Source organism: Ambystoma mexicanum, chromosome 5q (genome assembly GCF_040938575.1).
Source record: "Ambystoma mexicanum isolate Mex_15411 chromosome 5q, UKY_AmexF1_1, whole genome shotgun sequence".
NCBI classification, from domain to species: domain Eukaryota; kingdom Metazoa; phylum Chordata; class Amphibia; order Caudata; family Ambystomatidae; genus Ambystoma; species Ambystoma mexicanum.
In genome coordinates, this window is record NC_090933.1 from 790,241,986 (window position 1) to 790,257,099 (window position 15,114).

The following is a 15,114-nucleotide window of genomic DNA, read 5'->3' on the forward strand; positions in this document are numbered from 1 at the left end:
TCTAGTGCCTTTGACGGGGTCATAAGAGCAAGATTATGGACTAAAATGTTATCAATGAACATTCCTTGTAAGATTGTCCAACTCCTTGCTCTGTTACATAAGAATACTTCTGTTAGGGTGCGCCTTACTAATGAAGGTGCGCTTTCTGATGCTATTATTACTGAAGTGGGGGTTAAACAAGGCTGATCACTTGCTCCCACGCTCTTCAACCTGTATGTTAGCGATGTGGAGGGCATGTGGCAGGATCCTTCCATTGCCCCGGTCAGGTTGGGGAGTTTGGTTATCGAGTGGATGGCCTTTGCCGACGATTTTATACTTTTTTATCGTACCCCTCGGGGTCTTCGTAGGAAGATGGAGATATTCTATGAATACGCAATCCAAAATAATCTTTGCCCCAATGCATCAAAATCTAGAACAATTGTATTTACTAAGAAAAGAAATGCTAAACCATATATCTGGAAGATGGGTAATAATCCGGTTGAATAGGTTCAGGTTATAACATATCTGGGTTACAATCTTTCCAATAAGTCCAGTTTGAAGTTGTGGAAATTAAGTCTTCTAGAAAAAGTGTCAAAATTGAATACCCAAATGAAATTTCTGAAAATCAGGGTATGTACATTTTCTATTATACCTATAAGATGCTTTTATTTGGCAAAATGTGAACCAGTTCTCCTGTACGGCTTGGATATTTGTAACTTAGATATGAGTTCATATCTGAGCGTGCTCCAGGGGAAAATGTGGAAAGAAGTAATGGGCCTGTCAATGGCAATTCCGAACGCTATCATCCGTCATGAGCTATGTCTTATCTCGCTCAAAGCCAGATATTTGTGGAGACATCTTTCCTCATATAGAAAGATGAATGATCCACTGGTAAACACCCTATATGAGTCGCTGAATAAGATGATCAAGTCGAGGTCAGTAAAATCTATTGGAGGATTTAGTGATAAAATGAATCTCCTACTTGATTCCCTGGGTCTCTGTCTAGAGGATTTGGTTCAGTGTCCTGGACTAGTTAAGAGACTGTTATTTAGGGCTGATTCGGTGGAAACAGTAAATGGTGTAGAGTCCCATTCAACTTATAAAGAATATGCTAACTTTGGGCATGCAAGGGAATGTGTTCCTCTTTATTTACATAAATTTCCCTGTCAGAAGGTGAGAGGTACATATATGCGCTTTAGGCTTTATCAGATGCCGACTTTAGAAAGAATGCACCATTGGGCACATAAAGAAAAGGTGTGTATGCAAGAGCAAATTAATCTTACATGTCGGTTTTGTGGAGATTCTGATGAGGTAGAAACCTTAAAGCACCTTGTTTTAACTTGCACCCATTTTTATCATAAACAAGTTCTCTATCTTAAAGATAGATTTAATAGAGAGCTTGAAATGTCTATCCACTTGTTTTAGAGTCGCTAAATGTGGGGTGTAAATATTTCTCCAATTCTTGCATTGAATTTGCTGTTGCAAAATATTATGGAAGAATTGGAGGATAAAAACAAGGAATGTAATATGTAATGCTTCTATAATGGAATAAGTTAACTGTAATATTATGGCTAAGGATGGAACATCTTTAAATTAGAAGATAGGCTGGATGTGATTTTTTTTTTGTGATTGGTAATTTGATGACATTTTCTTTTTATCTGTATGGCATTTTAATAATGTAGGGCTTTGAAATAGAGTATTTGTGTTTATATAAATGAATTGATGAAATGTTGTTTTTGTATATGTTAAATGTTGTATAAGGTTTTCTGTAAACTATTAATACAACAATAAAAATAAAAAAATAAAAGAAAATTAGGTTAACATCTCCCAACTTGTAGAAGTATCATCCTTCAAGTTGTACAGTTAAAGAGTTTCAAACAATGACAAATAAGGATTTGAACATCAAAGTTCTCCTTTGTAACTTCCCCTTCCCAGGCAGCAGCTGTCACATTCCTTTGATCAGGGGTGTGTTTACAGGGAAGCATCCTGCCCCTCCCCAACAGAGTTCAATGCTCAGCCTGTCCTTTGTTCTTGGCTCAGCCAAAAGACAAATGTCTAATGAAGTCTATTGTGCTCCATATGCGAGAACCTCCAGCATCCATTAGCCTTCCTATAGCAAGGGAGTGTCAAACTGAAGTGTCAAACTTTCCCAGGCTGGGCACTGTCCAATCAGAATTCACAATTAAGTCTTTTCTTTAACACGTATAAAAATAAGCACATTTTATAAGGGATTTGGACATTTAAAAGAATTAAGCTCTTCACAAACATGCTTTAAATAGGCACATTTTGCAATTTCTTCAGGAAAAAGAAACACTTTAAACTGAGTTTGACATCTAATTTTCTTATGCAGCTGTCAGGCAGCGAGGTCCGGTTTTCTCTGACTGCACTGGATGATTGGTGGTTCCAGCACACTTTTCATTTCAATAGTTCACCTGTAAAATGACTGATATTAGCACCAAAACACATCTTTGAAGGTTGCAATTGATTGGGGAAAACTGTATTTTAAAGGCATTTTCGGATTTTAGCCCACTTCTGTTTTGACATCAACTTTGCCTGTATGTGGAAGGGTGTGCAGCCTTTCGTGATTTATGAACCATGCGCAGTTTTGCAGATTTGGCACACGCAGGGGTTAGCGCCTCAATTTTTGGCAGTTTCTTTCCCCTATTGGCAAAGGGGTGTAGTGGGTCACATTGGCATGGGTAAAAATATCCCACAGATGCTCTTATTGCAGCAAGCATGAGTTTACCGGGAGCAAATTGGAAAGGTGCCTAGTTACTGACTATTGTTCTTGCTTGTATACTGGAAAATGTAGTTAAGGCTGGATACCTTCAATGGAGGTAGAATACAACTCCACAAAACTTTCGTCAGCATCCATACCATCCCCTAGATGCTCTCTGAAAACAGAACCAAGCTTCAGAAAGATCTGTTGTATTTCCATCTTTGTAAGAATAAAGCCGGTGACCCATGATTTAGAGGCTTGAACAGCTAACATATATTTGATGACACGGCTATGCCAGGGAATCGTTTTCACTCTACTTTTTGCATATAAGTCTCCACAATAGCACTGATTCTTCATGGATGTAACATTCATACTAGATCTGCTATTGCTTGTGTTAATCATCTCTACTCTCCTGTCAGACTTCATATTAGCCACTTTCACCAATGTACTGTTTTCAATTTTCTCATTGAAATGTGTAGCAAGTGCCCAGCACTGTCCATATTACTATCTAGCTACATGTGGCTACAGAAACAGACTGTCTGAAAACACATGGGGCCTCATTACCCGGTAGGGGGCAAAGGATTACTGGTAATCCCTTACCACCCTATTCCGAGGTCCCTTAGTGAGTCCCTTCCTCAATGCCTGTTTTTACCAGGCGTTATGGAAGGGACCCGTTAAGGGACTTTAGAGCTAATAACGGGCCTGCTAATAGCGGGCCCGTTAATTAGCTCCATCCCCATTCCAATTGAGCCCTATGGGGGTTCGAATGGGAATGGGGAATGGTTCCCGGAATGGGGACTTACCAGGTCCTCCAAGGTCGGAATGACCCGGTAAATCCCTATTCCGGGAACACTGACCCTAATAGCGCCATGGCTACCTCCTACCGCGTAATGAGGCCCATGGTCTTCTAGTTAATTTAACCTGTATTTTAGGGTGGCCTTTCCGCTTACTCTCACCCTGCTACCATGACTACCCATGTCTCTGCTATGTTTGTTAATTTATGTACGTTTGTTTCCAGTAAAAGCAAATTGAAAACGTGATCTCTTAAATGCAATTCAAGGATATCAATTGTTGACAAATGTAAACGTTACTTGTAGGGAAAATTTCACAGCCGTTCTAATTTGTGCACTTGTTCTTTCTGCTTTGCTTGGCAAACCAAAACTTTTTCTGAATTCAACAGTGCAGGATTATTTTCCATAAATAACACGATGTATGAACATTTTCCATTACTCTGCTATTTACATGTAACCAGCCATTAATATCAAAATAACTGAACCATTTTGATTCAGGGAAAGCATACAGATCTCCTTACTTTTCATAACTATCTACCCGTCTATTCCACTTTGTCCCCTATTCTTGAGGACACATTGGCCTACTGCCCACCTAGATAGTCTCCCCATCCCAAAACCAGTGCCTCGCTACAATGCTGTCTCTCCCATCCCCCTTCAATTGCTCCCTTGCCAGGCACAGCACCATTCTCTCATCAAATACCACATCAAACCCAGCGCTTTTCTGAGCGTTGGTACTCTAAATTCCAGATCAGCTGACATTCACAGTCTTTTGGAAGACCTGGACATTGAATGCCAAGGCATAACCAAAACCTGGCTTGGAAAACAGCTATAACATATGGTAGGCACCATTCTGCTGACTGATTATAAAATGAATTCAAGCACCTTAATCAAATGGAGGCTTTCCCCTCATCTCACCAACCTATGTAGCCACCTTCAGGATGTCTACGCGCAGCACCTCTTCCTTTAAAATCTTGGTGTAAAAATGTATTGTAGACTATAATACTTCTCTCACTAGCATAACCTTATCTAGGCTTCTATGGGCCTCTTGATGACTCCACCTTTTTTGTTTCTGAATGGTTAGAATAAATTGCCAACCCCCAAACAATCTCTAATGAGTTTAATTTGGGAGATGTTATCATTAAGTATGATTGTTCATCTAATAATCATTCTTCCCTGTTTGCCAGCAATTGCGACTCATTGATTGATTGATAAGTTATTTATAATGCACAACCAGGCAATGGGGGGAGAACAAGGGAGAACAAACACGTGCGCAGACAAGAAGTGCAGGAGTGATGCAAGGGGAGAAGTGGACCCAGAGCGGCAGTGCCCTGAGTTAAATGCAAGGAGGGCTGGGCCTTCCCAGGGAATCACACCCGGTAGTGCAAGGTTGGCCAGGCAGTAGTGCAGGAAGGCCAGCAGGCAAGTGCAAGGGATTGGACGGGGGGGTGAAGTCCTGTATGACTCGGAGGAATACCAAGCAGCCAATGAGCATAACGATGCAGGGGTAGTGGAGGGATAGCAGAGGAGAGGCAGAGAGAAGGAGGAGGAGAGAGGTTAGCAGAGGAGAGGCAGAGAGAAGGAAGAGGAGGAAAAGAAGGTCTTGAGGAGCTACTGGAACTTAAGGAGATCTGGCTCAAGGCCGAGAGCGACAGGGAGGCCATTTCAGAAGGAGGCACCTGCAGAGAAGAGAACTCCACCTCCCAGTCTCTGCTTGGAGAAGCAACTCACCCACAGAGAATTGGAAATAGATGAGGGGAGGGCTCTAGTAGGAAGATATTTAGGGAGACAGCGTTGTAGATAGTATGGGCCATGGCCCCCGAAAGCCTTGTGGACGATGCAGAGGGTCTTGAGCTTGATCCTTGCAGCCACCACGAGCCAGTGGAGGGATTACTGAGCCAGAGAGATGCAGCCCCTGGGCTTGAGGCCATTATCCATAAGGAGCTGTAATATTTTGCCTACTTACATAAGATGGTGACAAAGTGACTTGCTGGAAGATGGATAATGGTACTGGAGTGAAAATGGGGGGAACCATCGCTTCATGATGCAGTCCCCAGAGAAGGGACTTGGAGGATCCCACAGGCACCCCAGCCCATCACAGGCCTCAAAATAGGCGGTCCATTTAAAAAACCAGGGACACTGGGTATGTTTGGCTTTGAAATACTAAGGCGACCCCGGTGCCTGATTTCCAACATCCTACCTTGCCTAAAGAACCCAGGAGGGGATATGCAGAAGGTCATTTGTGAGGAAGCAAGATAAAGGAGAGCCTGGGTCAATCTTTATTTGTAGAGGTCCCTTGATCACTTTCCCATTTATCCGGGGAAGGGGAAGAGAGTAAGGGGATAAACTATGACCTGCTTGTACATATAGATAACTCCTGCCTAGGGAGAGAGTAAAATTAACATCCCTATAGTCTATGGGACCCTCAGTACAGTCCTTGGGCAGGCTCCTGCATACAATCAGAGAACAGTAAGAAGGAAGTGGTTAAACAACTGCAAGAGAAGGAGGAGCAAAGGAAGAAGAGTGAGCGAGTAAGCCAGAGTTAGAAATAAAATACCAAGACAAAAGGCAGGAGCATAGGTGAAGGAGTTGGAGATCATTCACTAGGAGGAGGTCATAAAAGTAAAGAAGAAGAGAGAAACAGAGAAGGGGTAAAAAAGAAAACTGCACAAGAAGCATGTGCGAGGAAGCCAAATGGGGAGAATGGGAACAACCAAGAGAGAGCAATTAGAAGATAGTCAAGTGGAAAGGAGGAGAGAAGCTAGAGGGGAGTAAAGGATGACCAGACAGCTAAAAAGGTAAGGAGTCGAGGAGGAGGAAATGCCGAAGTCTAGGGAGAGTAAACTTAAGTGTTTGTTGAAACCCATGTGCCTGCAGAGACTCTGGCAGAGTATACAACTAACAAAGAGGTGGTTAAGCCTGAAATTCTCAGGGGCCACCACAAGTTTTAATAAAGTTCCAAAATGTTCTGATGCCCAGTCACGTGCAGGTTACCCAAGCATCAGGGGTAGTGGTGCAGGTTATACTGCAATAGAAAAGAAAAATGTTACAACTTATTCGAAATTCACATCCTACTTTAAGATCCAAGAAATAATTGCTGGGGCTCTTAAACACCAGAAGACTGTAGGTGACTTTTTACCAATGAGACAGTGGAGCAATGGAGAGAGGGAAGGACTGAGGACTACAGTCCTAGAGAGAAATACTCATTTGTTTATGTTTGTTTCCCACAACATAACCTCACTTAAACCCAATCCCTTAGTTTTAGTTCTATTTCTGTATAATAAAAAACATTGAACCTCAGACGTTAGATTTTAGTTGTCTGTTTATACCTATGTCACAAAGAGAGTCACCCATTGTATACTGTCCTCATTACTTACTTGCCTTGCCTCTCTAACTTACAAATAACTCCACCTCATTGGGAAGAGCACACATCCACTTTTCATTGCTGAATACATGAGCCATGCCTAATGCTTCCAACTCATCCTTGGACAGGTGACGTTTTAAGGTCCATCTTATGAAACATGTCTTTGTCATCCTCTGTACATGGGGTTCTTGGAGAGTCTTCTTGCAGGTTTGCAAAATGTGTTTTTAAGCAAATTAGATGTCTTGGCACCCATCCTGTGCAAAAAAGAAAGCACTTTTGAATAACAACAACTGGTTTGACAGAGAAGGTGCACTCGCTTGTGGGAGAGTCAATGCCAGGGATCTCGAGCTGAGTACCAGACGTAAGTAGACCATCATAGTTGGTAAAAGCATATTGGGGAGGGAGTGTAATTGTGTTATGTTGTAAATAAGAGCAAAAAGCGAAATGAGTGGGCACCACTGTAATATGTTCACGTATCTCAAATGTTCATTGTCGTAAAAAAAGGTTAATCTGCTCGGATAGTCTGTCAAAAATTACAAAAAGGAGCTGGCTGAGATGAATGAGGAGACACCCAAATTCAAAATTACACGAGAAGCAGAAGACCCAGTGGGATAAAGGGTCACACAGCCGCTCTCTAAAAAACCCAATCAGGGTATATAAGTAGTTTAAACTTTCCAAAAAATTGATTGAATCCAAGGCATGAAATGTTTTTATGTTCAAAAAAAGAATAATAACAACCATTGAAGTTCAGTTGTTTTTCCAAAATCCGTTTATCAACAAACAGTTTCGTCAAAGAAAAATGAGTCTCATAATATGAGAAGTCACTAGTACTTTCTTAGCTAGGAAGAAACGCCACTTGCATTTTACATCAGACCAAAAATTGCCAATGCATTTCGGAATTACATTTCCTTCATCAGGAAAAGTCTGTAAATAACGTGTGCAAATTTATAACATAAAGAAAATACAGAAAATACTACATCATAGTGCACAGTCACATCAATATAAAAATATAAGGGACATACCAATCCAGTGTAGTAGCAGAAGTAGTCGAGATTGGGTGATGAACACATTTTGAATTAGTATTGACAGTCTGAATTGGCGTGTCTTAATGGAAGGATCAATTCAAACACACCATTGCAGGACACTGCAAAGATATACAGCCAAGAATATGATGTATCATTCCGAATGGCTTAAGGGCATGATCAATAAAACAGTTATGCCTTGGTCACCAGGAGGCTTGTTGTCAAATAAATAAAATCAATTCTTTCCTTACACTTTTTTGACAAAGGATCGACGTCAGATCAAAAGGTTAAAATTATATGAAACTAATCTAGAAGTTAAAAAGACAGTTTAAGGATACTAAAAAACGAAGAACGATATATAATTACTGAACAGAAAGTGCAAACAAAGGAGCTAGAAAAATAGTGGAAAATGCATTTTGTTTTTAAAAATACTAAACAACGGTGGGTAAAATTTCCTGACCTCATGGAATAAGAGTGGCGATTGATGGTGCATACTAAAAATATTGAAGCAATATATTTAATTAATTTTGAAGTAAGAGAAACATGTGAGTAAGTATTGACAGTCTGAATTGGCTTGTCTTAATGGAAGAAACACCTCTCAGACAACTATGCAGGACACTTTCAAGATATACAAATGAAATGAAATGATATTTTATTTATATCGCGCTCGTACACAAGTGTTTCAGAGCGTGACCAGGCAAAAAGGAAGGGGAACAAGGTAGAGAAAAAACAGAAAAACCAGCGATCTTACTAGGCCCAGTGACATTCAAGAAAGTGCAAGTGCATGGGAAAGGAAAATGGGGGAAAAGTGCAAGGAGGGGCACGGGGGAGTGGAAAGTGCGACGCAGAGGAGAGAAAACATAAATAAATATTAAATTGAATAAATAATAAATAAGGGCTTTAAACCATGGTAGTGCAGCCAGCAAGTGGCAGGTGAAAGTTAGTCAGAAAGGTATATCTGATAAGTGCAGATGAAACGTGGGAGGGGGACTGTATGTGTACAGATACAGAACCCTACTGCAGATGGTGGCCTCGAGGCAGTGCAGGAGGGTGGCAGGGTGAGTAGATACCTGGGCCCAAAAGAACAGAGGGTGCCAGGTGCACAATGCCATGAGAAGAAACAGATCAACAGGAGAGAAGGGGGGCAGAGGCAAAGAGGAAGGTCTTGAGAAGTTTCCTGAACTGGCAATGTTTTTTCCTCAAGTTTCAAGGTGGCCGGGAGGCTGTTCGAAAGGGAGGCACCAGCGAAGACAGGGATCTACCCCCAGCTCGGATACAGCCAGGGTTATGCAGTACCATTCCGAATGGCTTAAGGGCACGGTCAATAAAACAGTTATGCCTTGGCCTCCAGGAGGCTCATTGTCAAATATAGTATTACAAAACCTGAGGACATATTTATATGCTATGTATAAGGAAAAGAAGCTAGAGAAAAGATTGGCAGTATTCGAGCATTGAAAAATGTACCAGAATGCGAAAGAAGATCCAGTCTATACAGCGTGGATTCTCAGTCAGCTTTAAGGGGAAGACGTAATGCCTTCAGCTCCTCTTTCCCCTCCTGAGAAACAAGACATAGAGAATAAAGATTCTCTGAGTCTACAACAACTGGTTTGACAGAGAAGTTGCACTCCTAAAAAAAAGGAGAAAATTGGTCTGGAACACTGGAATATATCCTTGAATCCCAAAGACAAATTGTCAGTTTTTTTGCATCTGAGGTTGCTGCTGTGTGGCTGTTAAAAATCATCAAATGTCCCAATCCACAAATATGTCTGCTGATGTCTTTTGGATTTTCAGGGAGCTCAGAAGTCCCTTTGTTCTTTTTCTGTTGTTTCTTTTTTTCTTCGCCCCCCCTGCCCTGCTCTTCTCCCCACCAATTTCTATGCCTCCTCTGCCTCCTGGGCTCATTGGCAAAAGATCATATGACCTCTGCTACTGCACAACCTCTGTTAGAATTTTGTTTGTTCATCCATCTCTAGCACTCTGTGCAGCTCCTCCCATTCCCTTCCTGCTCTTCCTGGTGTTTTTGTCTTTGCTGTCTTCCCCCAAAGACCCCCAGCCCTCTGTGCAGCTCCTCCCCTCTCCCTGCTTTTTCATGTGGCTTTCTCTCCGTTTTCTACCACCACCCACATACAACCCTCAGCACATCCCCTCTCCTCTGCTTCCCGTTCGTTGTGTTGGTTTTTTCTCTGGAGACGTGAAAGAAGATTCATGGTCCAGGCCAGAAGATTTACATTGGCCTTCCTTTGAAAATCTATTGAGGAGGAGCAGGTGGACGCATTCTCCTTAGTCACTGCACTCTCACCCCATCCTATTGGAATGACAGACGAAGTGCTACTATTGGGAACCCATGCACAGGTTTATGCGATATGTCCATATCCCGTTGATTATATGAAAGACAATATACACTCAGCCAGCCATTCAGAAGATACCCTGGGATGAATTCAATATGGGATAGAGGGAGCAAGTCTCTAAAAGCTAAAAGGAGAACTGCACCCAGCATAATTGAATCGAATGGTATTAAATGCACCATCAAAATGGACACAGTCATGGTCTTGCAAAAACAAAGAGAAGCTCGCAAGCAAAGGCTATTCTTTAGGCCGGGAGCTAAAATAATGGTCTACCTACATTCACTCGAATGTCCCAAGATAGTGCAGACTGGCAAGGTCAGGTTTCACAACAGAAGACACTGGCATGGGGCCTAAGGTGAGAGAGAGTGCCCTAATTGCGAAACAAGGGGAGAGCTGACGTACCACCAATCACCTGGTTTTCGTTTCTATGTACATGCTGCTAGAAAAGCCCAATGTCCAACGTTGGATTTGGGTTGCCAACCAATTAGAATAGCATGCCATGCACTTTTATACACAATGTTGCAAAGTATTATTCAACTGCTACATTTTCTGCTATGACGAGTGCCCTACACCACATGCCTAGAACTAGCTCAGGGTGCATCTCCCAGATAAGAGACCACCAATGAAGGACTAATACCCACATTTTCGATAGATATGATCCCTAATCCAATACCACCCCTCAAAAGGTTTTGCAGTTCGCCATGTAGGATGATGTCATAGATGACACATCAAGCATTATATAAGGTACATCCTAATGAAAAGATATTGTGATTTTGCATGAATCGACTTGATGAGTGTGTTCACCCTGCTTTAGGTCTTTGAGATTAAAGCATTATTTTACCATTTCCTTTGAGTTTGTGCTGTTATTTCATCTGAATTATGTTACTGGTAATTACAGCTAGGACAACATATGCTTCAAGGTGCTACAGCACATTTGGTAGCAGTGCAGATGGTTCTGGTCTAATTACATCAGTGATGCAATCAATTACATTTGTGATGTCATCTTTGATGTCATGGGTGTTAGTCTTACCAGTGTACGTGGTGCTGCGAGTTATTGTTGCTTAGCTTACCATAACTGGCTAATTTCTGGGGGTTTTTGGTTTTACTTGTAACCCTAATATGGATAGGTTGTTATTAGTGCAAAGTAACTATAGCGTTCCTTTAACAAAGTTTTTACACTGAATTTGATAGGTTTTTATTAGGGCAACTGAACCATAACGTCCCTTTAACAACGTTTATTCACTGAATTTGATGGATTTTTAGTAGCGCATCTTAACCATAACGTCCCTTTCACAAAGATTTTACTGGGATATGCTTAATTTGTATAGATGTACCATACAACATACTGAACCCTCTGGCCCCATGCTGATAACCTCAGGGTCTGCGGTCTATGCGACTGTTCGCGGACCTTGGGTAGCATCCTCACTGCCCAAAAGCTCAGGCGTTCTCTTACATTGTTGTAGAGTGCAGCAAAGGCACTGAACATGCTGAAAGAGCAACACATAAGTGAATTATAAGGACAAATTAAGTAGCTCTACAAACTCTGTACTTATGAAAGCAACAGTGCAATTGCATAGGGTATACAACATAATGTGATGCACCAAGAAGAAAAATAACCTGTGCTTTCAACTGTTTTACCGGAGTGCTGCTTTACATACAAACTGAGAAGCAACTGTTAGTGGTACAACTGCAAAGTACTGACAGCAGAACTGAACTACACAGTGGTAAGTACACTACCTTTTTTCCTATAACTGTGCAGTTTGTTCAGTGTGCAATACTAGAAAAGTTATTTCTCTTTTTTACACAGAAATGGCAAGCACGCTGGAATGGATTGAAGAGATTTTCCCTCGGGATGAAATGAGTGAAGACAGTAACTCCATTGGTACACAATATAGTTTGAAAAGTTAGACAGTTAATACACATTGCTTCACATGTACCTGACAGATATTTTTTTCTTTAACAGTGATTACAGGAAATGAAGGGAATGACCCAGAAGCAGCAACTCCTCCACAAGTCCATGACCACATAGAACACCAAAGTAACAGTGTACAAAATCAACTAGTGAGCCTGGAGGCAAAAATTGAGCAATTAATTAACACTTTTGCCAACTTGAAAGATTTTGTACAGAGACATATAATGGACAACATTAAATACCACTGCCCCACCTGCACCTGTACCACTTCCCCCTGTCCCAGCCAACCATCCCCACAAATTCCCTGTAAGCAAAGCCGTTATGATGAGACCTCAATCCCTTGCTCCCCTGATTTGCGGACAGGGTCCGGGACCCCAAAAAGCAAATAAGTGCTTTTTTAAGCAATCCAAAGTGTTTTACTGTGAATCTTTAACCTTACAGAGGTCCCAGACCATGTCCCTGGCAATCTGGATGCTTTTTGGAATGTTTTGAGCCCAGCTTAGGGTTCGAAGTGTCTGTAGATTGTGCAACTCTCTGCGAAGCGCTCCCCAGGACCCCTATAAAAGGCGACACCCCAGTGCTGCTCCTCATTCTGTTTTTGGATTTCGTAAACAGAGCACTTGTGATCATTGGCATTGCTGCATTATTTGGCATTGCTATTGGTGGTGGCTGACCAGGACTACTGCTGCAGGTTGCTGTTCAGCTATTTAGTAGATTGCTATGTTCCTGCTGTTCCTGGTTCCAGACAACTTTTTCTTGAAAATGGCATCCATTGCTACCTGGCCTGCTGCCTCTGCCTCAGCAGCACCCCTGCCAACACCACCACCACCTCCCCGAGGGCCTTGAAAGGGGAACAGGTGTGATGATACAGAGGAGGAAGAAGAGGAAGAAGAGAATGAGGTAATGAAATTCCCCACTACCTGCTGCCCACGTGAGTCTTGGGTGTGGAGGCTTTTTACCACCGTTGGAGATAAGTCCAAGGCTAGTGCAGCCAAGGTTTGTTGCAATGAGTGTGGCATCATACTCAGTCGCAGCAAACCTGGGCTGTTGTCATGATCCCAGTAAAGGAGCACAGTTCCCATTCAGATATACCAGGGAAGCAAGGAACTTCACAGCAGTCAGTGTGCCAACAGTGGCTACAAGCCTGGCACATATGGCATTTGTCTCATTCATAGCATTGCACCCGTAGGTTCACATAGCGCTTACATTGGTTTCATACGCCCAACATGGCTGCCGCCAAGTCCATTTTTAACTTACAGCACATACTACACCTATTGCAGAGGGAGCTACTTGAGCCCCGCCTCCGCTGGAGCGCTCGCTTCAAGTCTTCTCTGCTGACAGCGGGTAACGCTACTGACGGTCTCCTGACAGAACCTGTCGAAGAAAAGAAAGTTCAGAGACATTAGTTTCCACAGAAAATCAATAGAATTCCATTGTTTTTGAAAAGAATTACCGAACCGAAGTAATTCCGAAGCGTTTCTTCAATCAGTTGTTTATTTATTAGTCTCTGCATCTTCTGTCAGAAGTTCCTTCACAGCCGCAGCATCTTCTTCACAGCAGTCTTCGTACGCGGTCGCAGTGCCTTCATTCAGAAGTTTCCTCAGCAGACTTAGCATCGTCCGAAGGTATTTCATCCACAGCTTTCCGAAAACCTGCAAAACAAAAGGTATTTTTCATTAATGAATGAACTTATAGAAATAAGAAAGAAGAAGTTTTACATACATTGCTTAACTGAAGTGCCAGAAAGTTTTCTTCGCTTAGTTTACTGTGCTAGTCTCTGAAAGCTGCAATTACTCAGTTAAGACGAACTTACGTTTGTTAAACGTTTCCGAGTATAGTTGCGGCCATTCTGCAGCATTTAACCTTTTCAGAGAACCAAGAAACTGCAAAATAAAACAATAAATATTAGAAAGAGAGATCACTCCAACATAGGGACTGCTCAGAATCTGACGAACTATAATTCCTTTTTCACTAAATACTTATCCAAGATAACTCTAGAAAGGCAAGGACTTTATTCTGACAAGAATCATTATTTCACCGCAGCCTTTCAAGATAAAAGATTTCAACCAACGCGCCCCTGTAGAATACAGGATGGAGATCTCCACAAAACATAAACACAGGTGAGAAGGGAGGGAATATCAAGGCGCACTGCTATACAGTTTTTTTCCCAGAAAAATAGAAATTACAGTAGTAGGTGTTAGCCGGCCCACTTTGCGAAGGCACACTTTGAAATGGCTCTTCTCCTGTCCCGAGCCTGATTCATAGGATGTGCTTCCGCCGGAGGAGCTGGAGCTCCCTACACACTGCTGGAGCAGTGCCAAGCACACCGGAGCACCACCAGGCTGGAGAGGTAAGCCCGAGGCCTGCACTTCATCCACAACCCCAATCGAGTGCTCATCTATTTTTGGTGCATCGGAACGCACTATAATTACATCTGTCCACAATGCATCAAATCCGATGCTCATTACCACCCTCCCTCTTGCAATACCCTCCTGCAAACCTCATAGTGCACTGAGCCTCCATTGCACACCACGAGACGAAGAACAGGCTAAGATGGCCGACCTGCACACCGAGGCGGCAACTGCAGCCAAACACCACCTACGACCTTCAGCCTAACAAGGATTGGCTCTGCCTCCCGTTATCAGGACCAATTGAACACTGGCAGGCATTAGCGGCCCACTTTGCGAAGGTACACTTTGATAAGACTCCTCTCCTGTCCCGAGCGTGTCCCTGCCTTACCCTGCCTCCTGCCAAAAGTTCTGCACCCAAAACCAAGCTCCCACGGATGACGCGAGCAAGGTACCGTAACCTGATTTCTATTAACCCTACCTTTCATTGGATCAGCACCTACACACTAACAGTATCCTCACTGGTTTGCCTTACACTATGCACGCTATGTATTAGACATATTGTATACCGCAAATAAGTCAGTGCACTCGCCCTGCTACTAGCTCATGCCCTCATATGTACTTGGATACAAATGCG